The following is a 369-nucleotide window of genomic DNA, read 5'->3' as shown; positions in this document are numbered from 1 at the left end:
TGTAGTATTAGGCAATTTGCGGGAACATTTTAAAAATGTTAAATCAAATTTATAACATAATCAGAATTCTGATACTGGCGTATATATACCAAAGGATTTGGAGATTTGTAAATTTGTTTTTATGCGTGTTATTAATAAAAGATCATTGCAACAACCATACGAAGGACCTTATAAGGTTGTTGAAAAAAAACAAAAAAATATTTCAAACTTGAAGTAAATAATGAGGTTAAAACAATTCCGATAGACAGACTAAAACCAGCAAATCATTGAAACAGAACTAATACCAGAAACAAACACTAATACAATGAATAACACAACATCAAATAAGAAACGAGTTACTTTTAATTTATATAACATTAATTCTCTAGA

Source organism: Rhagoletis pomonella, unplaced genomic scaffold (assembly GCF_013731165.1).
Source record: "Rhagoletis pomonella isolate Grant_MI unplaced genomic scaffold, Rhpom_1.0 Rhpom_scaffold_00005, whole genome shotgun sequence".
Lineage (NCBI taxonomy): Eukaryota > Metazoa > Arthropoda > Insecta > Diptera > Tephritidae > Rhagoletis > Rhagoletis pomonella.
This window is presented reverse-complemented; position numbering follows the sequence as displayed.